Source organism: Orcinus orca, chromosome 9 (assembly GCF_937001465.1).
Source record: "Orcinus orca chromosome 9, mOrcOrc1.1, whole genome shotgun sequence".
Taxonomy (NCBI): Eukaryota; Metazoa; Chordata; class Mammalia; order Artiodactyla; family Delphinidae; genus Orcinus; species Orcinus orca.
The window spans coordinates 28,638,129-28,659,183 of NC_064567.1; positions in this window are offsets into that span (position 1 = coordinate 28,638,129).

The window sequence follows — 21,055 nt, forward strand, 5'->3', positions numbered from 1 at the left end:
CTTCATCAAATAAATGAAGTAGTAGTACTTCATCCACTACTTCATCCACTACTTCATCAAATAAATCTCTTCTACCTAGATTCCAAATTGAATTATTTAATCCATTCATTTTTTGTTGTCCATAAAATAAATAATCATGATCGTCCACTACTTCATCAAATAAATCTCTTCTACCTAGATTCCAAATTGAATTATTTAATCCATTCATTTTTTGTTGTCCATAAAATAAATAATCATGATCGTCACATCTGAATCAGCTGTGTGGTGAGTCATATCAATTTTTAAATAATCTGAAGTGAATGAATTAGCTAAAATGAAGCTGATGTACTTCAGCAAACATCAACAGTGCCAAAATTAAGTACCACCATGCAACTTCTTAAAAAATGATGGCTGTCCAGTCTAGCAAGTAATATCTGTGGGGATGCTACACGTTCAGTCTTTTTCATTCAACATTAGTCAATGTGCTCCAACCTGCTGCCAAGTAGTGCACAATGTTCAGGAGATGCCAAATCAGAAGAGAAAGTCCCCAAACTTGGAGAAACTCCCATTCAACTAGAAGCAGATATGATAAGACATAATTTGCTCTACACTATTACTCAGAACTATAGTATGATATAAACAAAATGTTGGAATAGTTCAGAAATAATGGAATACTTTCTCAGTTCTTCTACTGCTCATCCTCAGTGCTACAAACTTCAACCAAATTTTTTTCCTGATTCCTTAGAAACTGAAGAGAAAGCAAGGAAGGGATTATCACAAATGTACCCCAGCAGAATGCTACTTATGGCAGTAGCAGCTACATATCCTTATTTAGATAGATCATTTTTTATGGTAGCTTAAATAAGATCAATATTTATTTATGTTATTTATGTTCACATAACAGTAGATATATAGAGAACTCAGTACACAGTATATATATATATATATATATATATATATATATATATATATATAGATATAGTACATAGTACATATATATCCTCAGGTTCTATAATCTGAAAATATTATCCTTATATACATATCTTCAGATTCTATAATGTGAAAATATCGGAAAGAGAATGGCTGGCCCAAACCACTCAGATTAGTGTTAGTTCTTTCATTAAGAGAAATTATTCAGAGACTATTGGATAAAAAAATGATTGAATACAAGCACCTACTTTTATTTCTTCTCCAGTCTTATTAAAACACTAATAAAGAGACCTTAAAAGGTATACACTCACAAGGATGTGAAAAACAGGAGAAAAGAGAGCAGCAACAAAATTTTGGAAGACCTGAAGAAGAGAAGAAGATTTAGCTGCCCCCCTCCAAAATGAATTTTAAACTGGCTATAGAGGGAGCCAAGAGCAATCTTTAAATCCTTTAAAGTTTTAGGAATTGGTGACACCACTCTCTGAAAGTGGAAAATGGTTGAAAGTCAATTTGAGTAACAGATAGTTCTCCACATCCATTATCTCTGGCAAAATAAATAAAAAAGCAAATAAATAATTGAATTTTATACTCATATAGGCTCTTTAGACTGCCAAACATGAGAAAGAATAATAGCTACACTTGTAAAGCACTTACTGTGAGCCTGTTATTTTCGAAGCACTTTATTTATTGTAAATTTATTTACTCATTTCATCCTTACCTCAGTCCTATGAGATGGACATCTAATTATCCTCAAATTACTAATGCATACAGCACCAAAAAAAGGAGAAACAAGTAACGTACTGGATGCTGAGACATCTGCATCCTCCCCACCCAACCGTCTTTCTTCTCTAAGACTCCATACTACTGCAGCCAAGACTCCACCCTCTAGGAAGGAGATGGAAAGACTCTACTATAGGATCCTGATAGACTCAGTAGGAAAGACTTAGAGTTACTGACATCAGTGTTTCCCAACTACATGGCCCAGCCAATCACCTGCAGTAAAACCCACAATCTGCCAACATGAGCTCAGAGTCTCCAGTCAACTCCTTAGTTCCCCACTGATAAATATAAACAAACATGAAAAGTACCAGGCATCTGAGGAAAACAGCTAAAATAAAAGTTTGAGAACAAAACAAACAAAAATTTAAAAAACAACTTAAAAAAATCATTTAGGAGAAAATAAAGATCTTGCAGATATAAGAAGACAAAATAATTCCTGCCACCCATCTATTACCTATCCATCAATAGGTAACAGAAGATATTTTGATCATGAAACAATAATGCTATTTTTAAAAGTAATTCTCAGATAAATAAATAGACATTTAAATGTATATTTTCAGTAACTAAAAACTCAATAGATATGTTGGGATATACAAATTTAGAAAATTTTCTAGAAAATAATGCTAAAAAACAGAAATAGGAAATGCAAGAGAAGAGATAAGAATATCTGAGGGCCAGTTCAGAAAGTCAAACATCCATATAATAGGAGGACCCAAAAGAGAGAACAAGATTGAAAGGAAATAATTATCAGTAAAATAATTCAAAAAAATTTCTAGAAATGCTGGGTGTGTAACTTTCCAAACTGTTGGAGCCCACTGGTAGAGCTATAATAGCTAAAAACAGACCCACACCAAGGCACATAATTTGGAAATTTCAGAGAACTTCAAAGAGAAGAGCTAAGCTTCTGAAGAGGAAAATAATTACGTTTAAAGGACTGGGAATCGGAGTATCATTAAACTTCCCAGCATCAACATCAGAAGCTAGAAAGGCACCAAAGCATGGCCCTCTTTCAGTCAAGTGTGAGTGTAGAATAAAGATGTTTTCAGGAAAGCAATTTTCAGAAAATTTACTTCCTGTGCATTCTTTCTCAGGAAGCTACTGAAAGATACAGTCCCCTAAAATGAGAGAGTAAATGGATACAGAGGAAGGAATGCAATGCAGAAAACAAGAGAGCCAACCCATGAGAGGTGGAAGGGGTCCAGGATTAGAAATGTGCATGGAACACAGGGGCAACCAGTCTTGTTTGGAGGAGCATGTTAGAAGATGCCTCACGTGATTTCTTCAGGAAGATAAAATCGACTGAGTACTTGATACACCTAGAGCAGAGTAGACACTTGCCAATGAGATTGGGGTGGAATTAGTAAGAAGTACATTTAAAAACAAGCCAAAAAATAGCAGCAGCAAAAAACAGCAACAAAACAATAAATATCAGGAAATAAAAGTTGTGTAAGAAAGAAAAAATAGCATAATTTACTACATTGTTTTATCATAAATTGTATTAGCATACTTATGCTAATATAAACACAGAATATTTATCTATTCAAAATTAAAATGAAATTATATTGAGGAATAGGAGTAAAAAGGGTACTATTAGGAGATTAGGGTAAAGAAAGCAAAGAGAGTTAAAACCTTTTTTTTTTTTCCCCAAAACAGAAGTCAATAAGTGCAGCCTAAAACTGAAACACCACGAAATGACAAATCAAGTATGTTATTTAGAGATATGGAGATAAATACCAAAATAATTACTAAATTTGGTGAAAGGGAGACATCTATGTGTTTGGGGTGGGGGATTCTTTTTTTTTTTTTTTAACTTGTGAAATTTGTAAGTTATTTGACCCTTAAGCTATATGTATGTATAATTGTGACAAAAATCATAATTTAACAAAGAACAGAAAAGAAGCTCTGCAATATCCATGCTGCTCATTTGCTTGATTCTTGACATAACCTGTTCTTTCTTGTAAGAGAAAACTGTTCATTTTCCTTCCTCATTCTTAACTACTTCAAAGGAGTGATTGAATTTTAAGAACATAAAGCATGATGCTCTCTATAGCAGGGATTTAAAATTCATTTCTAAATAGTTTTATATATATATTTTTCCCATAAGCATATATATATATATATATATATATATATGTTTATGAGAAAATTTCAGGTGACAGATGTTAATCCAACAAGCTACAGGAGAAAAGAGTACCAAGGCTTTGATGCCGTAAGAGTTGCTGAAGGTCACAAACCAGCTATGTAAATATCTAGTGGTAATAATACTTTAATAACAGAACTTCACTTTTTTTAATCTTTTATTCTCGGAGTTGGGGGAGGAGGGAAACATATGATAGGAGAAGATAATGAGAGAAGGAATAAGAGTGCCAGCTTAAAAATCCACTAGGAACCCAAAGAAGACCCATAATAACTTCACTATTTATCATCACTGATTATTTCTTATGAAATGTGTGCTACAAATAAAAAGTTTTCTTTGAATTCAGAATCATTTGTTTAGCCTGAAATCAATCAAGCTGAAAAAATTCCTCATCTATGGCAGCCAGAAGTATATGTCACAAAACAGTCCCTTTATGCCAAGGGATGGTAATAAGTTTAGACAAAAGAAAGTCAAAGGTGACTTCCAGAATTTTTACAGCAAATTCACTGAGTGCTGTGGTCTAAGTGTTTGTTTTCCCCCCCTCCACAAATTCACATGTTGAAATCCTAACATCCAAAATAATGGTGTTAGGAGGTGGGGCCTTTGGGAGGTGATTAGATCATGGGGTGGAACCCTCATGAATGGGATTAGTGCTCTTACAGAAGAGATACCACAGAGCCCCTAGCCCCTTCCACCATGTGAGGGTACAATAAGAAGGTGGCTACCTAAAAGAGGGCCTTCACCCGACCATGCTGGCACCTTGATCTTGGACTTCCAGCCTCTAGAACTGTGAGAAATAAATTTCTGTTGTTTATAAGCCATCTAGTCCATGATATTTTGTTATAGCAGCCTGAATAGACTAAGTCACTGGGATTCTGTGTCAGTGGGGATCTTGTTTAGTGCACTGAAAAATAATTAAGGGCAGGTGGGACTCTGGCCTTATATAAAAAGTCAGTATGGGTATCAAGAATATTAAGAACTTGATCACAACACATTGATATATGTACTAAAAAAGAAAAGGTCACTGTTCTCTCTCATTTATGATCTGAAACACAGATACATGAGTGAGAGAGTAAACACTGAATGACACATTATTGATAGTGTCATATTTATCTGACACTATTTATCTGACACTATTGTATGTGATCAGAGTATGACATTTTAGGGGATAAAAAAAGCGCTGAAAACATTGCTATACGTATCTTTTGACCCAACAAATTCACTACTAGGAATCTTGCTTTCAAAAGTCCACATATGTACAAAAATATATGCATAAGAATGTACACTGCAGAATTATATATAAGAGAAAAAAGAAAACATCTAAAATGTTCATTAATTTTAGAATTTCTGAGTGATACATCTGAATTATAGAATATTAAAAATCCATTTGACTGTATATATACACTCATACACAGCCTTGAACATATATATGGTAATATATCCTAGATGGTTTTAGATCAAAAAAATTTTTATAAATATTTTACTGTGATCTCATTTATATTTTTAAAATATCTGCATGTATGTACAATATGAATTTCAATGCCTAGAATCGGCCCTAGAAGAATACACACTGCTTGTTGGTAGTGATTACCTGATTACCTCTGGGAAGGTTATATGGAAAGGATGAGGGTTTAGAGAAGCCATATGTAGTAGTGGGATTAAGGGTATGGATTTTGGGGCCAGACCTATTAAAGTCTGAATCCTGGCCACTTACTGTATGTCTTCTCTAGATCCTTCAGTTTCCTCCTTTTTCAAGTGTATGGGTGCATGTGAGTATTGCTTAGAACAGACGTGGCACGTGATCAATTAGCAAGCATGAAGCAAACTTTCATCAGTATTATTAAGGGAGAATTTTAGTTTTCATTGTGTAACTGCTGTTTTATTTAACTCTTGTACAATAGATCAATGTACTATTTTATAATCTAAAATAAAGAGCAAATTGAGAAATTTTGGTGTAATTGTTCTAATAATGATGAAATTGTACAAAAATGTCTGGGCATCGAGTTCCAAGACCTTCTGCCCATTCACTGCTAAATGAACTAAAGTACTCAAAGTAAATAATTACCCCTCTACTATCTCAAGGGCAGGAAATTATTGCTCTTCCCGCTTAATGAGTCCTACAGTGCTGTGTACACAGTGGGTGTGCACTAAATATTTCCTGAGAATGATAATGGTGAGGATGATGACAGCTGTTACATACTATAAAGCTTAATTTAAAAGCCATCAAGAAAATGTAACACAGAATACGGCCCTTCTGAATTTTGTCTGCATGGGAAACAAATTCTGTTAGATTACTAATAAAGTAATTCAGGGAACATTGTACTATTGATTGCTTTGGTACCATCTGAGTTTTTGCTCATTAGTATGATCTAATTATTATTTCAGATGATTCAGAGGGCATGACAAGGTCCAATTCTATTATTTCAGTATTAAAAGTTGGTCTCCTGTAAGCATTTTCTAAATTAAATGCACAAAAGATGTTATCAACTAAATTATATTTAATCCCTGAAGCAAGACTTTACAGCAGTGTGACTGTTTTCTATTTCCTTAAATTGCAATGCTACTCTGTTTCTGCAGTGACATACTCTTTTTCTGTGTGTTTAAGTAGTCCATGCATGGAGAGAATGACTTTATTGGAAACATGATGATGCCTCTCTATTCTAGCTCCATCTAAGTTTGGGGGGATGGGCCTCCAACTGTTTATTTATAGGTTACACTGCCTCTCTTCTGCAATCACTGAAGCATCAGCCAGGTAGTATATCAATGACAATTATCCCTCCTATCAGCAAAATCTGAAATTAATCTTTAATGATGAATGTCTATCTCCTTGATGCCAGTGTGGTGGTGACTGCAGTGCTGGGAAGAGACACCACAATAAATTTATAATACAGAGAAGATACACTGCAGGGAACAAGAGCCGGGACTATGGAGTGTTGGTGGCCTTTGTCAGTGGGAGAGTCTCCCTCCATAACTGTATCCATTGGCATCTAGTCAGGGGAGAAAAACTACACTAATTGTCTGAACAGGGAAATTTTAACATAAAGAATTGTGAACTATTAACAGGATATGAACTACTTAGAGGGGCAGGGAAAACTCTAAAGATTACGTGAATAGCAGACCTAAGGAGTAGCTGCCACTCTAAGGTAGAGACAGAACAGCCAGGAAGGAACAAGCTGAGAAGGGAATTCTGCCCATGGCTGAGACGGAGACCTCATTGGAGAGGGTGTACCTGTGGCTCACTAGATGGTGGGAAAGTCTACTGAGGTGTCCCAGGTTGGGCCTGGCTGCTGCTGAGACACACTAATAAGCTGCTGCTGGAGCATTAATAAGACTCACTGGAAAATCACCTTAGGTGCCAGCAGACTGAAAACTTGCTGGGATGATGGTGGAATTTGCAAAGAAGTCTACTCTCTGGGGTGCCCATGAAGATTTCCAATGGGAAAGCCAAGCACTGGGGTGCCTTCCTGACTCACCAGACAGCCACTGGCCCAAGTGGTGATAAGATTTATTGAGAGATGAGTGCCACTTGCAGTTGTACACTGAATGATGCAGAAGGATGAATCACACCATATCTGGGACAAGAAGCTCCCTTCCTCCTACTGTATCCCTCCAGTGCCCTCTATTTGCAATACTAATAGCGTGCTGGCTGGCAGAGAAATATTTGCAAGGCTGAGCTTCTTTATCACAAAGCAGGGCAAAGAAGAGTGGATCTGGAACTCAGAGGCAAAAAATTGATAACTGGTACAATAGCCAAGCCTGAGATATTGGAATTATATTTTATTAAAGGACCTCCTAGAAGTGACTCTCCTAATTTCTTGACCATTTATTAACCCAATCAAGAAATATTTATTGATTACATACCATATAACAGGTACTATACTATGGACCAAGATTAGAGTCACAAATGAAAAATATAATTCCTGGACTTGATCTCTGATGGCTGGTCTCCTCCCTGGGGTTCTTAATTCCACCCCCAGTTTGCTCAATATTCTGTTACTCTCTTGATCAGTCCCCTCCCCCTGGCTTTCGCCTCCTTTGTTCCCAGCATGCTCCTCAGCCCTAGATGGCTACACTCAGATAAAACAAATAACACAGTTTAGTCAAATATGTTTACATAAAAATCTAGAAAGATGGTGACTTCCTAAATTAGAACATTGGCAGTTGGAGAGTAGGAATCAAGCAAAGTAGGGAGGATGCTTAGGAGGCAGAATAGGCAATTCCCGGTGAACATTTTGATGGAGAGCAGAAAGAATGACAATCAGGTTTTTTTATGTTGTTAGAAAACTTTCACCAAGAACGGGTCTACAGGAAGGAGAGGTGGCTCGGGGTGGGGACTGAGTAGGAAATAATTAGGTCAGTTTACACAACTGGAGTCTCGGGTGCATAAGGGGAAAGACCCAGCAGGAAGGTGATGTTTGCCTAGAGCAGAAGAGCAAGTCCAGGAGTCATGATCATAGAGGAGTTTTCCCAGTTCTTGAATGAATGACTGAATGAGGAAAGTAGCACAGAGTAAATATGATGAGATCTGGGGCAGAGGGAAAGCAAAGCTTCCATACATAATCCATACACATTCTCCACTGTGGGTCTACTTTTGACCTTCATTCTGGGCTAATGAAGAAGATGAAGTTATCTTCACATCATTTCCTTAGCCTGTAACAAGAAAAGGTGAGAAAATGTGGCTTCACTTCTCAGACAGAGTCTCCTTTGGAAGCAAGATGGCTGCCACAGTTCCAAGTATCATGTACAGATACAACCACTTCCAGCGTGTGTGCAAGACTCTCCTCCAGGAGGTGAATGCCATAAACCAGCCTAACGCACCTGCTGCATTGGAGAGAATAAAGAACACTACAGACACTGGACAGAATAAAGAACACTGCAAACAATCCAAAAGGAAAGTAGTGATCTAAGTGAGACCTAGAGAGGGAGATCCCAGAACAAGCCTTCCATGCAGGTGCAAGGACTACTGGGCACTTAGTTTCTTTGCCACTGAAAACTCCACCCCCAACATTCTGCCCTGAGGTTTATCCGTGATTTCCATTTTACAGCTTGAGCAATACAGGAGTCCCTTTTTTCTCCTTGCAAGGAATCAGTTGTCAGAATGGCAAAGGAAGGAAGAAGAAAGAAAAACAGAGGGGGATGGAAAGAGGAAGATAGATGGCCTACTCTTCCCCAGGCCAGAGCTTCGAGACTCAGAAATCTCATTAAAAATACATATTCGGAGGACTGACTCCCACAATTTTTCATGCTGCTGCAAATGGCTCAAGGACCATCAACTAGAAAACTGTGCCCCTAGTGGTTACAGTGTGCTGCTGATTCTTGTATTATAGATGTGCAGTAAGAGTTTAGGACGGGGGCTTCCCTGGTGGCACAGTGGTTGAGAATCTGTCTGCTAATGCAGGGGACATGGGTTCGAGCCCTGGTCTGGGAGGATCCCACATGCCGCGGAGCAGCTGGGCCCATGACCCACAACTACTGAGCCTGCGCATCTGGAGCCTGTGCTCCACAACAGGAGAGGCCGTGACAGTGAGAGGCCCGCGCACCGCGATGAAGAGTGGCCTCCGCTTGCCGCAACTAGAGAAAGCCCTCGCACAGAAACGAAGACCCAACACAGCAAAAATAAATAAATAAACTCCTACCCCTAACATCTTCTTAAAAAAAAAAAAAAAGTTTAGGATGGTGTGAACTAGGATGATTTGGGTTTAAGAAAGAAGCAGAACTTGAGCTTGGATTTAAAGAGTGGGAGAGAGCAAGGCAGACTCTTCCTATTTATATAGAATGATCATGAAGTGCCTGTGCAACAGAACATTTCACCTGTGGGACCTGCTCCTAGCCCCACAGCCTCTCAGAACAGAATAAGATGGTGAGAACAGGAATTAACGTGGATGCAGTCAGCTTGAAAAGAGTGGGGTAATTCAAAGATATACATTTAAAGTAGCAATTTAAGATCTTACTGAGAAATCACATTGATGGCAGGAGGAGAGAGAAGAACCAAACAAGAGCATAGGAAAATGATGCTATTACTGACCAAAAAAAAGAAGGGGGAATAGGTAGATTAAGTCAGAGACATGAGGCAAGAGAAGTAGGCAGGAACCTGGTCCTATAGAACCTACAGGTTATCTTAACAATTTTAGACTTCAATTTAAGAGTAAAGGTTAACCCTGAAGAGTCTGAAACAAGAGAGTGATGTGTACAGATTTGTGTTACAGGTAACACATCTTGCTCCACAAAGAATGAATTAGAGACCAACAGACTGAGTGCAGGGAGAATTTTGAGGAGGTTTTTCTAGTAATCCATCCAAAAGACTGTGGTCCTCTGAATATTGACAGTGGAAGTGGGGCTGGATCTATGTGAACAGATTTAAGAAATAGTTAGGGGCTTCCCTGGTGGCGCGGTGGTTGAGAGTCCGCCTGCCGATGCAGGGGACACGGGTTCGTGCCCTGATCCGGGAAGATCCCACATGCCGCGGAGCGGCTGGGCCCGTGAGCCATGGCCGCTGAGCCTGCGCATCCGGAGCCTGTGCTCCGCAACGGGAGAGGCCACAACAGTGAGAGACCCGCGTACCACAAAAAAAAAAAAAAAAGAATTAGGAAGTAAATTTAAATAAGATTTGGTGATAGGACAGAGTAAGAGAAGAGGAAGTGTAAAGGGTCAAGGATCATGACCAGACTTTCGGCTTGGCCTTTTGTGAAGTACAGAACTTGAGAGAAAGAGAGATTACATGAATAGGGGTAGTGGTGAAGGATAAGTTCATTCTTGGATGTGTTACATTTGAGGTGACACTGAAGCATCATCCAGCTGGGGAAGGATGGATGTGTCTGAAATTCAGCCCGAGGTGGAAGCTCCAGACCCTAGAATTTAAGGAAAGCCAGGCCTGTTGGGGGTCTGATGGGATGGCCCCATAGGGATACCTGAGACGTTCTGGACAGTAAGCCTTAGGTAAAAAGATTTACACAATTTGGTTTGAGAACTGATCCAAAAAAGAGAGAGGAATTTTGAACGCATGGTTTATACATCAAATTATCCTCTGGTTCATCCCCTCAGGAACCCACACTGCATTCTTGGGTTAGAGACCTTAAAAAACCAGAATGAGTAAAATCTAAATCTGCTTGTTCTCCATAACCTCAGTGGACACTGAAAGTAGAAGGCTTTAGTAGCAGTAGGTCTCCGGGGGCAGGAGTGACATTCTTTGTGATGAAAGTACATCAGGCACAATGATGGTACCTTCAGGATCCTCTGCACTAGTGCCCTGAAGAGGAGTTACCAGGGAAGTTGGTGGGGTCTTTCATGGGCATTGGTGGATAGTGGCCATGGTGATGATTATCACACAAAGAAGCTTAGAAATACATCCCTCAAGTGCCAATTTTTGTAAATTCAAGAGGATCTTACTGGAAGGAAACTTAAAAACAGCCAACTAGCAGAATGCACGTGGACCCCGCAGCCATCAATGTCCCATATAGAGCTGTGCTTAGGCCAGGAATAATTGGATGAATACCATGAAAAAGCCTCCTTGAGGGGCCCACCCCAGTAATGCACTATCTATTTATGGGAGCAGGACATATCTAGACCAGTATGTTACAACAGAAGCTCTCCGACTCAAGAAAAGAGTTTGTTAGAAAAAGAAAGTCTCCAGAATTCACTGCTAGTTGGTATCAGCCTGTTTATCAGTTGAGCTAACTCATACCTGCTGAGCCAGTTTTCTTCTATGCTTTTAGGAAAGGGGAGAAAATGAGCCTCCAGGGCCTTCCAGATTCATCTCTCTTTAATGATAAAAGATGCACTTGCAAAAATACAAAGATACTTTAGCTTAAAGGAAAGAAAATAATCGATGTCATATTCAACCTAGTTGTAAGAGGACAGGGGCAATCCCTTAGGAGAAGGCACACTTCAAAAATTTCCATTTAAGAAGGGCTTAGATGTATTGTCAATGCTTCAGAAACTCCTAGAAATATCTGGGAAAAATATGGGGTATTTTTTTGGTGATCAAAAAAAAGAGCATGTGGGAGAGGAGCCAGAGAAATATTCTTTCGGGTCTCAGAAACATGTAGTCTGGGACAAGTGGGTTATCCACTTGTTCCAACAAAATGGATTACAGACAGATACACACATATATGGAGGAAAGAATTAATTATCATATAGTCCCTCTACCAACATGCCAGTAAATTGAAATCTGACACCATTTTGCTTAAAGTAGGCAATAGATACCTTGACCATCAAAAGGGCTCCGTATTTTAGTTTTATTTTAAGAGAGAAAATTCAGATACCATGGAAACGTTTTTACTGACCTAGTTTTGTTTCTGCATTGAGCTGGAGATGAGGAGTAAATGTGGAAAACAGAAATCAAGAAGAAGAAACATTTCTGTTTCTTTCCATTTATTTTTTTTTATTACTCCACCTCAAGCTCCATATCAACACATTCCCTACTTTCCTTAAAGTGCTAAATTATCTCCAAGGATTAGCCACATACTTCCTTTTCCTTACAATCGGTAGAAACAAGCCCCCCTTTGCCTTTGTGTATGTGTGTGTGCAGTGCACGTGTATGTACTCTTAAATCCTCGATTCTTCACTGATATTGTAACAGACACCATCAACTGGAGCCCCCATTTCATTCTTTCCTCTTTCTTTTATTAATAAATCACACACACCCGTATTCAGGTTTGAGCAGGCACCCAGCTAGACTGCATTTCCCTGGCCTCACTTGCATTTAGCAGTAGCATTGTTACCAAATTCCCACCAATGGAATGAGAGCAGCAGCAGGAATCCATGTAGTTCCCTGGTACTTCCAGGAACCCCCTTCCTCTCTTTTCTCCTTCTCCTACTTACTGGCATGTAGGGGCAACTGGATCAGCCACTTTCTAGAGATGGAAGCCACGTGTGGAGGAGGACAAAGACGAACATCTCATCTGTGGCTTGGGGAACCTCATGGAACAGAGGTGTTACATTAAACCGAGTTTTTTACTTTATTTAATAAGCTCCTTCATTTTTAGGCCTTAGTTATAGCAACTTAACTTGTACCCTGATTACAAATATCAAACTACAGAGAATTGCCAACCTATTTTATAGCACTGTATTAGGAGAGGTACACATTGTTGAAGACTTTGGCATGTATGTTTCATCTAATTCAGTCTTACTCCTACATCTATTTATGTCCACTCTACTGTGCAAAATTTCAGCTGTTTCTCAGATATCTAGTTTTTTGTTAACACTTAAATCTGGCTGATATTTATCTTTAGCTCACCAGGTGTTAATATTTTATCTGATATTTTTCAAGCCACTTCAATTATAGAAATGAGTTCTGAAGGCACCAAATATTACTCATGGCATTCAAGAGGCCAGAATGATGGCATTAAGTTAAATCTCTGTCTTTCTAGCTGATAGCCAATGATTCCCATTATGACAAAGCTGTGTTGACTATCATCAAAAGAAATGTCACAGTACACAGACTTCTGGTTTTATTGGCTAGTTTGGTGGAAATAAAACTAATGTGGTTTTTGCAATGAAACTAAGACTCTAAGGAATGTTCTATAAAATCTTCCCTCTGCAAAAGCATGATTAATTAGTGTACTCTATTTAACCATCTCCCTTTTTATTTTATTTTACTAAGGGTGTTTTTCCTCCCCTGGCATATGGTTAGAAAAGTATTATATTTCATGCAGATTTGGACTGTATTTGCCACCTTTAAATTTTGAAGAGTTACAGCTCATACTCCTTTGCATTGGAAAGCCCCACTAGCTGCTTATCTAGTGAGATTTAAGGGCACCAAAACTCTCACTGCCTTAAGGTATCTCCTTCTTGTTGTAGTAAGCCAACTCTCATTATGAAAGTCTCACATTTTTGTTATAGAGTATTACTTTTGGAAATCCCTGTTCAAAATGTGATTGTACCATTTTAAATGGATAGTATATAACATGTTCATGTGTTGACAAAGTTGGAATTTTTAGATTATCTAATGTCATATAGTCAGATGGCATGAGGTTTTGGATTATAAGAGAGATACATTTTTATATTAGGGAGAAATAACAACATGGCTAAAAGAGCCTATAAAGAATGCTCTAGTGAGCATTGAGTCATTCAGGAAGAACTGAGACACATTGGATTGTGAGGACATCTTATTGGCTGAATTTGAATGGGGTCTAGGGAATATAGTAGTAATGTATTTCTGCATACAAATGTTTCATTTTGATGGCTGTATAACATATACATAGGAGAATAAAGGAAATAGATACTAAGCTATTCAGGGATGGTAGGGCATCAGGTGCCAACTCAAATGGGTCAGGAGAAAAAATAAAAGCTCTCTGCAAATGGCATTATTTTGTTCTTTTTTATGGCTGAGTAATATTCCATTGTATATATGTACCACATCTTCTTTATCCATTCTTCTGTTGATGGACATTTAGTTGCTTCCATGGATGAACCTAGAGATTTGCATACTGAGTGAAGTAAGTCAGACACAGAAAAACAAATATCGTATGATATTGCTTATATGTGGAATCTAAAAAAAGGGTACAAATGAACTTACTTACAAAAGAGAGGTAGGGCTTCCCTGGTGGCGCAGTGGTTGAGAGTCCGCCTGCCGATGCAGGGGACACGGGTTCGTGCCCTGGTCCAGGAAGATCCCACATGCTGTGGAGCGGCTAGGCCCGTGAGCCATGGCCGCTGAGCTTGCGCGTCCAGAGCCTGTGCTCCGCAACAGGAGAGGCCACAACAGTGAGAGGCCTGCGTACCGCAAAAAAAAAAAAAAGAAAGAAAAAAGAAAAAAAGAGAGGTAGAGTCACGGGGGTAGAAAACATACTTATGGTTACCAGGGGATAAGGGCAGGGAGGGATAAATTAGGAGATTGGGACTGACATATACACACTACTATATGTAAAATAGATAACAAATAAGAACCTGCTGTATAGCAAAGGGAACTTTATTCAGTACTGTGTAATGGCCTATATGGGAAAGAATCTAAAAAGAAAAAAAAGAGTGAATATATGTATATGTATAATTGATTCACTTTGCTATACACCTGAAACTAACACAGCATTGTAAATCAACTATACTCCCTTAAAAATTAAAGAAGAAATGCAAAGAAAAAAAAGCTCTCTGTACTAGACTTGCAACTATTCTGTACATTTGTGATTGGTTCAAAATAAGTTTTTGTTTTTAAATATTCAAAAATCAACATTGAAAGAAAGTATGTTAAAGAAATGCTCAATCTCATCAGTGTTATTTCAACTCACTTGTACTTCTCAAATAATAACTTAGTACTTTCTTTATGTGATTCAATCTGTGTGTGTTCAACTCTGAGTATTACAACAGAGATTAAGAGCACAGAATCTACAACTAGATTATTTGAGTTTGCATCCAGTTCTGTCATTTACTATCTGTGAGATACAGGCAAATTACCTCACCTCTCTGTTCTTCAGTGTCCTTATTTATAAAAAGTAAGGATAAAATGAGTTAACATATATAAAGCTAATAATATATTGACTGATACATATTTATGGATAAATAAATGTTATAGAGTCAACTTTGTTATATAAAGGATTTTGAGTTGTTCTAAGTATACTCACAATATACTAATAATACAGCAATAATAATGACAATAATACTAATGATATATTCTAAATCCATGACTAACGATATATTTTTCACAGTAAATCACAATTTTCATTTTACCTATATTAAATATTTAGCTATTTCTCATAAGACTGGTAACTCTGTTTTCTCTTTCAGGGCTTTCAAGGTGATATACGAGGGATATAGAAATAGCAACGTTTTTAGGGAAGATTTTGAAAACTGCTTGAAACTGGGAGTTAAGGGCTGTGCGCTCTAGATAATAACACACTTGGGACAGTACTTCATAAGGTTATATGAGCCAGCTCAGGCTATAAAAGCAATACTAGCAGTGGCCTGGCATCACGCTATGTTCTGGGAAAGCTGTGTTAATGAAATACAGTCTCAGTTTCTTGGGCTGGTGATCTTTGGTTCATTATCAAAGAAATATAGACGGTTTCCTGCCCAAACCCTTATGCCAAGAATTCGATGACCTCCACAAAACAAGCTCAGCAAATTCCCATGATGTCAATCCACTGGGCAGTTTTCTGAGATGGCAGTTCATGGCTGGGCCTTCTTAGAAATATTTCCACAAAGTGGGGAAAAGGTGGGCAGTGGGGAGCAACTCTGTCCCCTCTGTTCACAAAATAAGTAAATAAATCACACTGAGTCTGTCTAGCACCGCCATAGACTCTTCTCTCATTAAAGAATCCCGAGATAATATTTTTTTCAGTAGAAATAGATCTAACACTGCCATAGACTTTTCTGTCATTAAAGAATCCCTAGATAATATTTTTTTTCAGTAGAAATAGATTTCTGTTTTCTTTCTAGATCAGGCTGTTCTGACTCGGTTATTCAGATCCCAAAGCAGGAGTTTAGTGAGTCAGGTGAGGCGTCCAGAGTATCATCTCCTGTGAAGGCCTGCCCTGTTAGACTGTGGATTAAGCTATAAAGAAGTGGTAGGTTCATTTGTTTTGTTTCTTAGATTCCACATATAAATGAAAACATACCATATTTGTCTTTCTCTGCCTGACTTACTTCACTTAGCATAATGCCCTCTAGGTCAAACCATGTTATCACAAATGGCAAGATTTCATTCTGTTTTGTGGCTGAGTAATATTCCATTATACACACCACATCTTCTTTAAATACAGTCATCTATCGGTGGATAATTAGGTTTCTTCCATATCTTGCTATTATAAATAATGCTGCAGTGAACATTGGGGTACATACTTGTTTTATTAGTGTTTTTGTTTTCTGCAGATAAATACCCAGAAGTGGAATTGCTGGATGGTATAGTAGTTCTATTTTTAATTTTTTGAGGAACCTCCATACTGTTTTCCATAGTGGCTGTACCAATTTACATTCCGTCAACAAACAGTGCATGAGGGTTCCCTTTTCTCCACATTCTCGCCAACACTTGTTATTTCTTATCTTTTTGATGACAGCCATTCTGACAGGTATGAGGTGTGAGGTGATATCTTGTGGTTTTGACTTGCATTTCTAAGATGACTAGTGATGTTGAGCAACTTTTCATGTGCCCAAAACAAACAAACAAATATAACAAGACAGAAAAATACTCACAGATACAGAGAACAAACTAGTGGCTGCCAGAGAAGAGGGGGTTGGTGGATGGGCGAAATAGGTGAAGAGGATTAAGAGGTACAAACTACCAGTTATAAAATAAATAAGTCACAGGGATATAGTGTATGGCACAGGGAACATAGTTAACTATATTGTAATAACTTTGTACAGTGCATAATGTATAAAAATATCAAATCACTGTGTTGTGTACACCTGCACCTGAAAACTAATATATCGTAAGTCAACTACACTTCAATTAAAATAAAAATAAAAAAGAAGCGTCGTGTGAGAGGTAGAACACTAGTGCTGCAGGACTTCATCCTCCATTAAGACTCTGGTTTATTATACACACAGCAAATGGGTTTATCCAGTATTGCCTGTTCTCTTTCCTAGACTGTTCAACTTGAAATTAGCAGAAGATAAACTCACAAGATTGCATAGGAACCCAAACTTGGTTTCATGCGGAGAGGGGAGAGGATGTGGGATTTAGTGGATGGTGAGAGTATTCTTCTCACAGTAGATTATTGCTATTTCAACGTCTCTCTGCACTTACCTCTATTAAGCAGAACTGTTGAAATGATATCTCCCACTTAGACCATAAGAGTTAAGGTTAATGTTTATTTTTAGTACTTTAAGGTTAATAATATTCTATATCTAGAGCACTTTGCACACAGTGACTGACACACTGTAGATGTTCAATTACATACTTACAATTTTTTATTCCATTCATTAATTCTGTTCAGGCAGGCAATTGGTCATCAGCCCCCTAAAATTGTTTTTCTTTCCTGCCCTCTGGGATTATTAGCGCTCTTCTGATATCCCTAGAAATTTTACCCTTCTATTCATCAAAACCTGCTTGAAACCATACCTGCCCTCAAAGCAGAATAACCAGAGTCAGAGAGGCACTGAGTCAAACACTGGCAGCATCCATCGTATGTAGTCATAGCCAAAGGATCCCAAGCATCTTGGTGTCATTCCCAAGATCATCTGTACTGTGGAACTACATGTATTAGACTACCTGCCTCTTCTGTTGAATATTCTGTTCACCTAGCAAGCTTCTTTTGCTTTGATTCTATATTCACTAAGCAAGCTTTACGTTTTTATTTCACTTCCCATATAATTCTTCCAACAAGAAAAGAATGTTCACCACATACAATTAAATTCTTATCCCTATATTAGTTATTTCTCCCCCCAAATTAACAAATTAATATTCAGGTTTTATACACTGGTTTTGAAGCTTCATTTGGGTCTGTCCATGAGATGTGGCAGGAGTGCTAAAAAAAAAAGTTCTTTCTGAGGCCGCAAAGCTGAGAAACAGATCTAGGCTTCAGAAATGAATGGTAGCCACCAACTGAGGTCTTCTGAGAGACATAGGGCAGCCTTTCCCCAGATGAGTACATACTCTGCAGTCCATGTGCTTTCCGTACACTTGATGCATGTTACAGTAGTTCTGATAGACATTAATGATACTGCACTCTTGCCATTTGGCTTCTGGACCCAGACACATTCGATTACTGGCTTGTTCCATTTGGCTTTTGGACCCAGACACAGATTCGATTACTGGCTTGTCTAAAGTAATCTATCTGACATCAACTGGACATTGAAGTGGCCATTTCTACAGTCACCATACAAGACCCCTGCACAGATCATCCGAATATTGCAGCCATACTCATTGTCCATACACAATACTGTGCAGTCACTCTGGATGTGAGGAGGACCTTGACAGTGTGTATGACACTGACAGTATGCGGTCTTCACAGTGCTCCTGTCTAGCTGCCTACACTTGAAAGTTGAGCGGTACACTGCACAGCCGACTCCTTCATTTTACTCATTTTAACCATCAATGAGATGGGCTGCCCAGTAGAAGAGCATATGAGCTTTTTCAGATGATCAGGATGCCCTGATGGGACTAGAATTCGTTAAATTCCTTATCATTATTCTGCTTTTAGTCTTAGTTTTAACAACAACAACCACACTTACTCTTATTTATGCTTTATCAATTTTATTATTTATCCCCATGATAAGTAGGTGAGACAGGTAAGGTAGATACTATTATTCTCTTTAGATTGCTGAGGTAAGAAGCTTAGAAAGGATAAATAATTATACCAAGCTCAACACAGTCAGTAGATGATAGAGTTGGAAATTGAAACCAGGTCCAATGATCTATGAAAATACTAGTCATGTATTAGTTGAATAGACTTTAGAATAGCGGTTCTTGCATTTTAGTGTACTTAAGAATAAGTTGGGACCCTGACTACATATCGAACTAATTCAAGCTGCTAGTTAGTTTCTCCTTCCCAAAACAATTGTGGTGAAACAATAGTCAGAAACAAAGCAGGAAAAAAAAAAAAAAAAAAAGAGGGAAACATGGACCTGAATCTAACCAAAACCTGTCACAAACTTTTGGGGAAACCACGGTGCTTGGGTTGGTTAGTGATATAGACATAATAATGGTAAGATTGGTTAGATAAGAGCTATTAAATTACCTGAATTCAGAGAAAAGAATTTTTAAAAGAAAATACAAAATGAAAGCTAAAAGATACAAAGAACAGAAGTATCAAAATTGAATATTAGATATTACAAGAAGAAAAGGAAAAGAATAAGGCAAGAAGAAAATATTTGAACAAACAAGATAAAGTTTGTCCAATTAAAGTAAGATAGAAGATGGAAAATCTAGATTGAAAATCCTTAAGGAGAAACAGGAGAAAAAGGAAAATTTCACACCCAGACATATTATTATGAATTTCAGAACATGAAAGAAAATCTAAAAGTTTATGAGAAAAAGGACCAAAAAATTTTAGAAGGCTATTTGCTGGGTTAAAGAATAGATTCATTTGCAATATTAATTGGTATTGCTGGGGTTACTCTCTATAGGAATTGCACCAGTTTATATTCACACCAGCAAAGTATGAGAGATGACTGCAGCTCAGCCAACGTGGTACATTATCAGACCTGGAATTTTTGACATTTTGATATTTGGCATTTCAGAGTATAATTAATTTACAATATCCTCATTATAAGTAAAGTTTTACTTATTTTCATGTGTTTAAAAGCCACTCATCTACACCCCTTAATATGAACTATTTGTATCTTTCCACTCACTTTGTCCTTGGGTTTTTGCTCTTTCTCTATATTTTCCCCATTTTGTCATTTGCCTTTTAACTTTGCTTGTAGGCAGAAATTTCTGTTTTTTACATGAATAAAAATTAAAATAAATTTTCTTTTATAATTTCTGAATTTTTGATATTTTTGAATTTTTGAATTTTTGATATTGTAAAGAAGGGTCTTCCCACCCCAAGGTTAGAATTCCTAGGAAGTTACAAAAAAAATTCCTAAGCACCTACTTTGGAATTTCTGGTCCTGTAGTTTTGGCATAGAGCCAACACTCTGCTTTAGAAACCTCTCTAGCCTAACCTACCCTCTCGTTAGATACTCAGTGATTAGTGGTGACAGTAACCCAAATGTCACTTGATAATCAACCACTCACTGAAGGTACAGCTCTGTTCTCAAAAAACATTAATACCTAAAAAGTAAAGTTGTGATCACTTTGAGTACTTAAAACATCACAAAAGCATAAAGTCAGACGTTGTGGAACTAAGTAGAAGTCTGTGAATAAGGCTCCCTCCCACCCACTGCCCCACTGCAAGAATTCCCCTCACCTTCATTGGAGTCACTGCCCTTTCCAGATCCTAGGCCACTTAGCACAGTTAATAGTGCAACTCAGGCCACACACAGGGAGAACAGAGGCTGGCGGTTCTAGAAAGAAAGAGTTTCTTCTTTTATTACCCGTATTAATCTGTTCTCTACACTCAAAATTATCTCCCCTACATCTATTCCATCAATTAAAGATTCACCAATTCATTTAGCATAGCAAGCTCCTTTCCCTCTCTCCCCCTTTCCTCCCCCCTCATTCTATTGGGTCTTTAGACATCATTTAGTTCACTGGTTCTCAACCCCCCGCTGTATAATAAAGTCACCTAAGGAGGTTTATAAAACTCCCCCTGCCTGTGCCTCAAGCCAACCCCATTAAATCAGAATCTCTGGAGGTGAGGGGTCCAACGTGTTATCAGATCTCCTCAAGTAGATTCTAAAATACAGCTGACAGTT